At 46.2% G+C, this 12,017-nt stretch overlaps 1 long non-coding RNA gene across 3 annotated transcripts in view; it reads left to right on the top strand.

Annotated features, from left to right (window-relative positions):
* Nucleotides 1-12,017, top strand: part of LOC140458559 (uncharacterized) — a 44,535-nt gene that overhangs the window by 18,683 nt on the left and 13,835 nt on the right. For all 3 annotated transcript variants that reach the window (XR_011953537.1, XR_011953538.1, XR_011953539.1), the window contains exon 3: nucleotides 10,224-10,317. This is a non-coding gene — a long non-coding RNA (uncharacterized lncRNA). The remainder of the gene's footprint in view (nucleotides 1-10,223; nucleotides 10,318-12,017) is intronic.

The raw sequence follows: 12,017 nt of genomic DNA, 5'->3' as shown, positions 1-12,017 counted from the left end.
TTGGCCCAGCTAAGGTTCCCGTAGTGTTCAGGGATGTGCATTAGTTCGGGGGAAATGGAGAGTAATAGAGTAGGAGAATGGGTCTGGGTGGGATAAACCTCGGAGGGTGGGTGTGGAATTGTTAGGCCAAAGGGCCCGTTTCCTGAAGGGATTCTAATTTTCCCAGCTGTCATCGGTTCTGAGGAAGGGTCACTGGACCCGCGATAACCCATGGTGTGTGCAGGAGGCGGAAAGGGGAGAGTGGCAGCAGAAACCAGATGAAATGTATCAGTGTAGACTGGGAGGGTTTAGTTACACTCTGGGCAGGTCGTTAGTCTGAATTAGAAACTCTTGGTCCCACGTTTGCAGCAAAGGGGACGATGGCTTGGGCCTCAGGCAGTGAGAGGTCCTGGGTTATAGCCACCATCTTTATTTGGGGCAAGGTACAGCAAGGAGCATGCACGTGTCCTCTTCCTGGGTGGGGGCGGGGTGATTTGAAGAGGAGCATTTACACATCAAACACATACCGAGAGAAGTGTTTACCTTCACTATTCATCTTGCACTGACTGTGAGCTTTGTTTTGTGAATTCATTTTATCGGATATTAATTGAGACAGGGATCTCAATAAACAAGTTTCTACAATCAGCGGAGTCATCGGGATCTGAATATCATTGGGATTTAACTGTGGAACGAGAAAGGTTTGTCTGTTCTGTCTGTGGGAAAATATCTTCAATATTTTTGTCAAGCCAAAAGCAGAAAGATGTTCAAGTCCATGGTTGGATCACCCTTGGGATATGTGTTCAATTCTTGGCCCTGCAGCTGTGGAAGGAGGTATTGGCCTGAGAGAGAGCACAGATTTATCCAAATTACACCTCGTCTTTTTGCAGGAACTGTCAGATTTAGTCTCAATTATCCACTTTGTAATGTTAATCTGTAAATTCCCTGCTTCCAATTCTCTGCAAATTTCTCGTGGATTCAAATTCCAGCCCCATTTCAGGTGGAACATTCCAGATTCTGACAACTGTCTGTTCATTCAGAAACTGCTGAAGTCCATTTTGACTCTGGGGTTACAAAGGGCTGAATTGAAAGATGCACTGCTGGTCCTGAGCTCCCATTGAGGTGCATTGGAACAGTACAGTGTAGGTGTGAGCAGACAATGAAAGGGCTGCACTGTGAGTGCTGCTTGGCTCAATGAGTGTTTTGGTGTTGGGTGTAAATAGTGAGGTGAGACAGGGAGAAGGTGAAGCTGAAACTCCGTTTTAGTTCAGGCCTTTCAGAAATTCACAGTCCCAATGGGAATAGCCAATTTGTCAGTGATACCTGTGGAGTATTTAAGTTTTTAAAGTATGACATATCAGCTTAAGTAAAGATTTTTTTTTGTTATTATAATGGACATGTTTGAAGTGAAGGAAGGTTACTCACTCATTTAAATTCTCTTAATGGGAGTAACTAGATGAATGTAGAGAGACGTGACAGGAGCCCTCAGACCCGTGGTGTGCTCCTCTTGCACAATGTGGGAAACAAGGGCCGCTTCTCGTGTCCCTGACGGCTATTTGTGCAGCAAGGGTTCCCATCTGCAGCTACTGGGAAACTGCCTTTCAGAGCTGGAGCTGAGAGTGGACTCACTGTGGAACATCTGCAATACTGAGAATGTTATGGACAGCACGTTTAGGGAGTTAGTCACATTGCAGGTGAGGGTTACACAGGCAGAAAGGGAATGGGTGAACATCAGATCTAGTAAAAGGCTAAGGAAGTGAGTACAGGAGTCCCCCGTTGTTATCCCCTTCTCATACAGATACTGTATATCACTTGGGATTCTGTAAGGGTGGGAATGGGTGGGGTGGCTTCTCCGGGAAATCAGCATCAGCCAGGTTAATGACACCACAGAGAGCTCTGCTGATCAGAACAAGAGGACTGAGAGTGGCAGGGCTACAGTGACAGGGGATTCAATAATCAGGGGTACAGCCAGGCACTTCTGTGCCCACAGACATGAATCAAGGATGGCATGTAATCTCCCTGGTGCCAAGATCCACGATATCATGGAGTGGCTGCAGGATATTCTGGAGCTGGAGGGTAAACAGGCCGTGGTCGTGCAACACACAGATACCAAGGACATCGCTAAACAGAGGGATGGGGGCCTGAAAGCTGGACATAGGGAGAGCAGCGATGCATTAAAATGTAGCTCCTGAAATGTAATAATGTCAGACTTACTCCCAGTGCCATGTGCTAATGAGAGCAGGAATGAGAAGGTAGATCAGCTGGATGTGTGGGTAGGGAAATGGTGTACCAGAGAAAGGTTTTGATTCTTCAGGCACTGGGACTGTTTCTGGGTAGGACCTATACCAGCCTGACCGGTTACCCCGGGCAGAGCTGAGACAAATCTGGTGGGGGCTTTTGCCAGTTCTGTTGGTGAGTTTGTAACTAGTCTAGCAGGGGGGATGGGAACGAAAGTGTAGGCTTATATGGGTCAGATTCAGGACAGGGAATGGGAGGTAGAATATTAGTGATATAGTTAGCGGCTCAGAAAGCCAAAGGAAAGGAGGATTAAACGAAGATTGAGTCCCTGTTCAGCCATCAGTCCTGACATCCCAGGAATGTGAGTCAACAAAATTTGGAGCGAGCTGTTTACATGTCTATAACTCTCTGTGCTTCTCGGAAAACTCAATGAGGTTTGTGAGACATGACCTGCCCTTGACGAAACCATATTGACGATCTGAAATCATATTGTTGTTTGCCAGATGATTACAAATAGTGCCTCTTATAATCCTTTCCAAAACTATTCCTTCAACAGAAGTAAGGCTCACTGGTATATAATTACCTGGGTCATCTCTACTGGCCTTCTTGATCAATGGCATAACATTTGCAATCACCCAGTCCTCTGGTACCGAACTTGTAGGCAATGACAACTCCATATCAAAGCCGAAGTCTTTGCTAACTTCTCCCTAGCTTCCCAGACAATCTACGGATAAATCCCATCTAGCCCAGGGGACTTGTCTACTTTAATCCTTCTAGAATTGATAACACCTGTTCGTAACTAACCTCGATCCTTTCTAGTCTAACATCTTCTACCTCATTATTATCTATAATATTCTAATTTTCCTGAGTGAAAACCAATGAGAAATGTTTCTTTCGCACCTCTCCGATTTCCACAGTGTCCACACTCAACTTCCCACTTCTGTCTTTGATTGGCCCGATTCCTACCCTATCCTTTATTCCTCACATACCTATAGAAAGCTTTAGGTTTCTCCTTTATTCTATTCGCTAAAGACTGCTCGTGTCCTCTCTTTGCTCTTCTTAACTCTCTTGAAATCCTTCCGAGCTGATCTGTAAGTCTCCATCGCCTCATCTGTACCTTTTGTCTCATCAACACATAAGCCTCCTACTTCTTCTTAGTGAGAGATGCAATTTCTGTACTAAATCACGGGTCCCTTACCTTATCACTTCCTTCCTGCCTGACAGGGACATACCTATCAAGGACACGCAATATCTGTTCCTTAAACCAGCTCCACATTTCCATTGTCTGCATCCACTGCATTTTGCTACTCCATCCTATGCATCCTAATTCTTGCTGAATCGCATTATAATTGCCACTGCCCCATCGATAAGTCTTCACCTGTGGCATGTACCTATCCCTTTTCATCGCTAAACTAAACATAACTGAATTATGATCACTCTCTCCAAAGTGCTCACCTACACCTCAATCAAACACCTCGTCCGGTTCATGACCAAGCACCAGATCCAATGTGGCCTCCCCTCTTGTCGGCCCTTTGACATACTGTGTCAGGAAACCCTCCTGTACACATTGGACAAAAACTGATCCATCCAACGTACTAGAATTATAGAATTTCCAGTCAATGTTGGGGAAGTTAAAGTCCCCCATAATGACCACCATGTTACTTTCACTCCAACCCAGAGTAATTTTTCTAATCCTCTCTTCCCCCTCCCTGGAACTCTGTGGCGGCCTATAAAAAATCCAAGCAGTGTGACCTCCCCTCTCCTGTTTCTAACCTCAGCCCACACTACTTCAGTAGACAAGTCCTCATCAAATGTTCTCTCAGCCACCGTTATACTATCCTTGACTAACATGACATCCGTGGGCCCATTGCGGTGCTTCAAATTCCATGAGGCAGCCACACTGTCTATGACAGACAGACTCAGTCTGGAACCTCCTCTATCCTTAAGACCTTATGCATTGCCTACGCTCCTCCATTTCCCCTTTGCACGTTCCCTTTTCAACCCACCCCACCCCACCTGCATCACTCCACAATTGGACCTGTCAAGGGCAGAAGCCTGTGGAAAACCCTCCCGAACCTCCTCTATCCTCTTTTCAGTAGTGTGGGCTGAGGTATTTTAAAATCATCCTCCTTAATCGATGTTTTGATTATCCATGAAACACCTTAGGAGATTTTCCATTATGAAAGATTCCATATTAAGCAAGTAGTTGTTGTTATTGCTCTACATTAGGGGAAACAGAAATGATGCTTTCGAAATTCTAACAAGAAAGTCACTGATAGGCGCAGTGTGTAGGCCAAATAATAACATCACATTGGGATGGACAATAAACAAAGAAATAGCTGATGCCTGTAAAAATGGCATATCTATTACCATGGGTGATTTTAATCTACATGTAGATTGGGTGAACCAGCTCTGTCAGGGTAGCCTTGAGGAGTTCATTAAGTGTATACATGATAGTTTTTTTGAACAGTATGAAATGTAAACGACAAGGAGCAAGCTATCCAAGATCTGGCCCCTGTGCAATGAGACAGGAATAATTAATAACCTCAGAATTAGGGATCCTCTTGGAAGAAGTGATCACTGTATGGTTGAAGTTAGAATACATATGGAGAGGTGTGAAGATAAATTACCTGCCCTCGATCTCTTCATAGCCAACTGCCGCTGTGACATTAACCATCTCAACTTCTCCACCCCTCTCACCCACTCGAACCTCTCAACCTCTGGACGTGCATCCCTCCACTCCCTCCGTTCCAACCCCATCCTCACTATCAAACTGGCAGACAAGGGAGGCGCGGAAGTAGTTTGGCACACTGACCTTTACACCGCTGAGGCTAAATGCCAGCTCGGGGACACCTCCTCCTGCTGCCCCCTTGACCATGACCCCACCTTCCCACCACCAAACCATCATCTCCCAGACCATCCATAACCTCATCACCTCAGGGGATCTCCCATCCACCGCCTCCAACGTCATAGTCCCTCAACCCCACCGCCAGTTTCTACCTCCTGCCCAAAGTCCACAAACGTGACTGCCCCGGCCGACTCATTGTCTCAGCCTGATCCTGCCCCACTGAACTCATCTCTGCATACCTCGACACGGTCCTGTCCCCCTTAGTCCAAGAACTCCCCACCTACATTCGGGACACCACCCACAACCTCCACCTCCTCCATGATTTTCGTTTCCCCGGCCCCCAACGCCTTATCTTCACCAGTCCCTATACACCTCCGTCCCCCATCATGAAGAACTCAAAGCCCTCCGCTTCTTCCTTTCCCACTGTACCAACCAGTATCCTTCCACTGACACCCTCCTACGACTGACTGAACCGGTCCTTACCCTAAACAACTTCTCTTTCCAATCCTCCCACTTCCTCCAAATCAAAGGAGTAACCAAGGGCACGCGCATGGGCCCCAGCTATGCCTGCCTCTTCGTAGGATATGTGGAACAGTCCATCTTCCGCAGCTACACTGGCACCACCCCCCACCTTTTCCTCCGCTACATCAATGACTGTATCGGCGCTGCCTCATGCTCCCATGAGGAGGTTGAACAGTTCATCCACTTTACTAACACCTTCCACCCCGACCTCAAATTCACCTGGACCATTTCAGACTCCTCCCTCCCCCCTCCTAGACCTTTCCATTTCTATCTCGGGCGACCGAATCAACACGGACATTTACTATAAACCGACCGGCACCCACAGCTACGTAGACTACACCTCCTCTGACCCTGCCCCCTGTAAAAAAAACGCCATCCCATATTCCAAATTCCTTCGTCTCCACTGCATCTGCTCCCAGGAGGACCAGTTCCAATACCGTACAACCCAGATGGCTTCCTTCTTCAAAGACCGGAATTTCCTCCCAGACGTAGTCGACGATGCCCTCCACCGTATCTCCTCCACTTCCCGCTCCTCCGCCCTTGAGCCCCGCCCCTCCAACCACCACCAGGACAGAACCCCACTGGTCCTCACCTACCGCCCCACCAAACTCCATATACAGCGTATCATCTGTCGTCATTTCAGCCACCTCCAAATAGAGCCCACCACCAGGGATATATTTCCCTCCCCTCCCCTATCAGCATTCCGAAAAGACCACTCCCTCCGTGACTCCCTTGTCAGGTCCACACCCCCCACCAACCCAACCTCCACTCCCGGCACCTTCCCCTGCAACCGCAAGAAATGCAAAACTTTCGCCCACACCTCCGCCCTTACTTCCCTCCAAGGCCCCAAGGGATACTTACATATCCATCACAAATTCACCTGCACCTCCACACACGTCATTTATTGCATCCGCTGCACCCGATGTGGCCTCCTCTATATTGGGGAGACAGGCTGCCTACGTGCGGAACGTTTCAGAAAACACCTCTGGGACACCCAGACCAACGAACACAACCACCCCATGGCTCAACATTTCAACTCCCCCTCCCACTCCACCAAGGACATGCAGGTCCTTGGACTCCTCCATCGCCAGACCAGAGTGACACGACAGTTGGAGGAAGAGCTCCTCATTTTCCGCCTAGGAACACTCCAACCACAAGGGATAAATTCAGATTTCTCCAGTTTCCTCATTTCCCCTCCCCCCACCTTGTCTCAGTCAAATCTCTCGAACTCAGCTACGCCTTCCTAACCTGCAATCTTCTTCCTGACCTCTCTGACCCGCTCCCACTCCGGCCTATCACCCTCACTTTGACCTCCTTCCACCTGTCGCATTTCCAACGCCGCTCCCCCAAGTCCCTCCTCCCTACCTTTTATCTTAACCTGCTGGACACACTTTCCTCATTCCTGAAGAAGGGCGTATGCCCGAAACGTCGATTCTCCTGCTCCTTGGATGCTGCCTGACCTGCTGCGCTTTTCCAGCAACACATTTTCAGCTCTGATCTCCAACATCTGCAGTCCTCACTTTCTCCTCCATTGCGAAGATAAAATCTAATACCTTGGTCCTGTGCTTGAACATGGGGAACTAAAATAGAATGAGGAAGAACCTGGATAATGTAGACTGGAAACAAAGATTTTATGGTGGGACAGTTGATGAGCAGTGAAAGATTTTCAGACAGTTTAGAAAGTGCTCAGCAAAGGCATATTCCAGTGAAAAGGAAGGACTGTAAGAAAAGGCGGTGGACAAAAGATAGGGAATTCTACACCAGTTAGTTTATTCTCTGTAGTTGGAATGATGTTTGGGTCCATTATCAAGGAAGAAATAGCAGGGAATCTCAATACAAATTGTCCCATTGGGCAGACAGAGCATGGATTCATGAAGGGCAGGTCATGCTTGACAAATCGTTTGGAATTCTATGAAGACATTTCGAGCAAGGTGGACAATGGGGACCCAGTGGATGCAGTGTACCTGGATTTCCAAGAGGCCTTCAACAAGGTGCCACGCAAGTGGCTGTTGCATTATATAAGGGTGCATGGGATAGAGTATTAGCATGGATAGAAGATTGGTTGACTAACAGGAAGCAAAGAGTGGGGATAAATAAGCCTTATTCTGGCTGGCAATCAGTAACTAGTAGTGTGCCTCTGGGATCAGTGTTGGGACTGCAATTATTTAGAATTGATACAGATAATTTAGAGTTGGGGACCACATGTAGGGTGTCAAAGTTTGCATCTTAGACTAAGATGAGTAGCAGAACAAAGTGTGTGGAGGACTGGGAAACTTTGCAGAGGAACAGAGATACATTGAGTGAGTGGGCAATGGTCTGGCAAGTGGAGTGTTATGTTCATAAATGTAAAGTCATACTCTTTGGTTGGAGTAACATTAATAAAAAGACTATTACTTGAATTTTTAAAAAGTTACATTATTTGCTATGCAGAGGCACCTGAACATCCTTCTGCAGGAGGGTTAGTCACCAGGTATAACAATCAATTCAGAAGGCAAATGGAATTTTGTCCTTCATTTCTGAAGGCATTGTGTTTAAAAGCAGAGGTTATGTTCTAGCTATAGTGGGTGCTGGTGAGGCCACACCTGGAGTACTGCATGCAGTTTTTACCTCCTTACGTGCTTAGGGGGATGTACTGGCACTAGAGGGGGTGCAGAGGAGGTTAACTATGTTGACTCCGGAGGTGAGGGGTTTGGCTTAACAGAGACTGAGTAGATTGGGATTATATTCATTGGAATTCAGAAACATGGATAGATATAAAATAATGAATGGAATAAATAAAATAGAAGTAGAGAGGATGTGTCCACTGGCAGGTGAAGCTAGGACAAGAGGGCATCACCACAAGGTTAGAGGCAGCAAATTTTGGAGTGAATTGAGAAGAAATGTCTTGACCTTGGTGGAGTGCATTGCCCAGGGAAGCATTTGATGCTAGTTCAATGAACGTTTTTAAAGCTGTTAGTTTTTTTAAAAAGAAATAATTAATTAAGGAATATGGTGAGAACGTGGGTAAATCGTTCTGCACCCACAAAATGATCAGCCATGATCTAATTGAATTTTAGAGCAGGCTCGAAGGGCAGGACGGCCTTTTTTTCCCAAGATCTTTTGTTATGTTATGCATTCCTCCCTCACTCGTGACTTGGAGGTGCTGGTGTTGGATTAGGATGGACAAAATTAAAATTCACAGAACACCAGGTTATAGTCCAACAGGTTTATTTGGAAGCACTACTTTGCTGGTCCTTCATCAGGTGGGTGTGTGATTTTTAACTTTGTCCCTCACTCTTGTAACTGAAAAACAGCAACAAAAGCCACGAAGCAGTGCGTTGATTTCGCTGCTCCTTGGATGCTGCCTGAACTGCTGTGCTCTTCCAGCACCACTAATCCAGTATTTAATTTAGATAGATCAGGTTGGTATATCTGGTTGGCATCGACAGGTTGGACCGAAGAAGTGATTGATGTCAGCGGCGGACCAATGGAAAAGCAGGGGAGGAGCTGGAGGACCTGGCAGCAGTTGGTCCTCCGGCCAATCAGTGAATGAGGGCGGGACTAGACTATACCACGTGATTATCCTCACGGTGGACAAGGATGTTCGGAAAGTGTGTGCGCGGAGAGCTATGGCTAAGGAAAAATAAACAGCAGGGAAATGGTGTTGGTATGGTCTGAGAGGTTTTACAATCATTTGCTGGACATCGAAAAATACAAATTTGAAACTTGCAGTGCCGTTTTTGCAGCAAACGGGAATATGTCTCGTTGAGTAATCGGCCCGAGTGAGCGCCGCCATCTTTATTCGGGGCAATGATTCACTGGACACGTGCGCGGCCGCCAGCTTTGTAGGGGGCAAAGTTCAGAGGGATGTATGTGCAGCCTTCCCTGGTAAAAAGAGTCATAGGGCAGGATTTACACAGAGCACATTCAAACCCAGAGAAATGGATTTGTTTTTCTGGACTTGTTTCGTCATTCATTTAAATGATTTGGATGTGAATAGAGGCCGTATAGTTAATAAGTTTGCAGGTGACACCAAAATTGGAGGTATTGTGGACAATGAAGAAGGTTATCTCAGAGTACAGTGGGATATTGATCAGATGGGCCAATGGGCTAAGGAGTGGCAGATAGCTTAGGTTAGGATATCTGGTTGGCATAGGTTGGACCGAAGAAGTCTGTTTCTGTGCTAGACAACTTTGACTGTGGGATCATAAAAGTGAATTCTGCTCTGGTTCATCTCTGGGTTCTCTGATGTCCACTTGTTCATTATCTAGCTTCCTCAGTCTCTCATGGGTGTATTTTTGCTCTGTATAGTATTTTACTGTTATTTTCACAGCTGTTTTGTAAATGAATTGAAAAATGTAGAGCTGGAAAAATACAGCAGGCCAGGCAGCATCCGAGGAGCAGGAGAATCGACGTTTTGGGCATAAGCCCTTCTTCAGGAATGTAAATGAATTGTCCACTGCTGCCTGGCTCCTGACCATATGCTGTTCCATTATCAGGTTATTTTTTCCACAATATCTTTGACAGTCAAGAATTCTTTTGTCCAATAAGCGAGTGCATTTTCCTTCAATTTCTGACAGTCGAATTTTGCACCATTTTCATTCCCTGTGATTCATATTGCACTCCCTGAAACATCAACTGTGTATTTCTCCTTCCACAGAAACCAGTGATCAATGCCAAAGCCTTGTTGCCTGTGGAGAGGGTGATGTTTGACTTCCTTGTACTGCTGCGGTTTGTATGGTGAAGGTGGTTGGGTAAGAGACATTACAGATTATTCACTCAGCGTTATTGAAGAGTAGAAGATATCTGTACAAATCATCACGGTTTTAATTTCACAAATATATTATTGAGAACTTTTGACATAATGCTACAGATGGAGAATATTGTGTCCAGTGACCAAAACCATTGCCAAATAAGCAGTTTTTCAAGAATGCCTTAAAGGAAGAAAGTCGATCTTCGTGGGTTAGAGTGGGGATTCCAGACCATGTTCCCTTGGAGTCTATAGAAACATTCACACAGGTGAACTCAAAAATAAACACATGATTGAGAGTCTGAACTAAAATGAGTTATTGAGATATGAAAGGGTGTGTGGTGCAGGGAAATAGGAATGATTACAGCCAGGAATTAATTCAAAGGTGCAAAAGTAAATTGTTGTTGATTATAAATGGGAATCTTTTGATTGATCAGCAAATTCTGGTACAAGTGAGCACTTCAGCAGTAGAGTTTTCAATATTCTTGAGATTATCGGGAGGGTGAATGTGGGATGCTGGCCAGGAGTGGGTTTAGATAATGAAATCTAGTGTAAACAAAAGGAATGAATGAGAGTTTCAGCAAATGAGCTGAGACTGTGGTGAGGTCAGGTGATATCACTGAAGTCGAAATAGTGGACTTGGCGGGGGTCTGGCCTCAGCCTCACCTCGCCTCTGGGATTCAGCTGTTTGTCTGTTTGTGAATCAAGTCTGTAACAAGCTCAGGAACTGAGTGACCCAGGCAGAGCCCAAACTGGGCATCACTGAGCAGGTTATTGCTGAGCAGTAGCTTGACAGCACTGTTGATGACACCTTCCATCACCTCACTGCTGAGCGAGTGTGGACTGATGGAGGGGAATTGGCTGAGTTGAATCTGCCCTGTGTTTTTGTGTTGGAACATCCCTGAGCAATATTCCACAAAGTCGGTAGGTGCCAGTGCTGGAGCAGGACTTGCCTTGGTGGGCAGCAAGTTCTGGAGCACAGCCAACAGTATTATTGCCAGAATATTGGCAGGGTCCATAACCTTTACACTACTTATCCATTTCTTGCTCTGATTTGACATGAGTTTTAAACCATTTCGATTCATATCTGTGATGTCAGGGACCAATGGAGAAGGCTCATCCACTTGGCACTGCTGGCTGAAGATTGCTGGAAATGCTGTCCTCTTATCTGTGGAATGGATGTGTGAGACCCCTCCATCAGTAAGGGTGGGATATCTGTGATGCTGTAATTGTCCATCACCATTCCTGACGAGGTGTGGCAGAACTGCAGAACTCCGATCTAATCCATTGTTTATGGGATCACTTCGTTCGATTTGGTGTTGCTTGTGCTGCACCAGGTTGGCACCTCATTTTGAAGTATGCCTGGTACTGCTGGCATGCCCTCCTGCATTCACTATTGAACCAGGGTTGATTCCCCTGGCTTGATGTTAATGGTTGGGGGAATATCAGGCCATGTGATTTCAGATTGGGCTGGAGAACAGTTCTGCTGCTGCTGTTGGTCCACAGTGAGGCAGAAGTTGCAGGGTTAAGAGGGCTGATTGTGTGGTTGTATTTGCTAGTGTATTGGTAGATGTAATGTGGTCCATCCAGTTTCATTACTTTTAGATTAGATTACTTAGTGTGGAAACAGGCATTTCGGCCCAACAAGTCCACACCGAACCGCTGAAGCACAACTCACCCAGACCCATTCCCCTACATTTACCC

Source organism: Chiloscyllium punctatum, chromosome 33, assembly GCF_047496795.1.
Source record: "Chiloscyllium punctatum isolate Juve2018m chromosome 33, sChiPun1.3, whole genome shotgun sequence".
Classification (NCBI taxonomy): Eukaryota; Metazoa; Chordata; class Chondrichthyes; order Orectolobiformes; family Hemiscylliidae; genus Chiloscyllium; species Chiloscyllium punctatum.
The sequence above is the reverse complement of the archived record's forward strand: the minus strand, read 5'-3'. Positions and strand labels throughout refer to the sequence as shown.